General features: G+C 47.1%; 1 protein-coding gene across 1 annotated transcript in view; it reads left to right on the top strand.

The window, feature by feature from the left end:
- The first annotated feature begins 206 nt into the window (after positions 1-206).
- Positions 207-612, top strand: part of LOC119417972 (C-1-tetrahydrofolate synthase, cytoplasmic) — a 10,220-nt gene continuing 9,814 nt past the window's right edge. The window contains exon 1 of the mRNA XM_037685219.1: positions 207-286. The gene's annotated coding sequence lies outside the window, so the exon portion shown is untranslated. The remainder of the gene's footprint in view (positions 287-612) is intronic.

The following is a 612-nucleotide window of genomic DNA, read 5'->3' as shown; positions in this document are numbered from 1 at the left end:
GGAGACCCTGAAGAGGAGCAGCTGAAAGAAGAAGAACAGTAAGACCTTCCCACTGAAAAACAAATAATGTTACTTATTTATTTACTTTTAAATACTCGTGGTTAAAAATAATAAGTTTGTGAATCATTTTAGCTTCCACTGGTTTCTATCAAGTGATTTCATAAACTTCATTTTTGTCACTGCCGGGCTTCCGTACAGACGGAGAAGCTGCCACAGAGGCAGCCGCAGGCCGGGTGGAGAAACATCTGGAGCAGCTGTGAGTCTGTGCGTCCTGCTTCCCTGTCAGGTAAGCTGCTGCTGTCTGTCTCTCACTGTCTCACCCTTCACGGTGTCCCTGTCCTGCAGCTGCACACACGAACCGTGGGAGACGTCCATCCAGCTGTTGGTTCACGTGGCAGAGCAGCAGCTGGAGCAGGACCAGGAGTTGTCCTGCACCTCTAATCATTAACTCGTTGGGTGAACTTTTAAAAGTCCTCTCGGTCTGTCCGGGTCTCGTCTGAACACATGTCTTTCACTGTCTTTCACTGTCTTTCACTGTCTTTCACTGTCTTTCAGTGTCTTTCAGTGTCTTTCAGTGTCTTTCACTGTCTTTCAGTGTCTTTCAGTGTCTTT

Source organism: Nematolebias whitei, chromosome 12 (genome assembly GCF_014905685.2).
Source record: "Nematolebias whitei isolate Nwh7 chromosome 12, NemWhi1, whole genome shotgun sequence".
Lineage (NCBI taxonomy): Eukaryota > Metazoa > Chordata > Actinopteri > Cyprinodontiformes > Rivulidae > Nematolebias > Nematolebias whitei.
The sequence above is the reverse complement of the archived record's forward strand: the minus strand, read 5'-3'. Positions and strand labels throughout refer to the sequence as shown.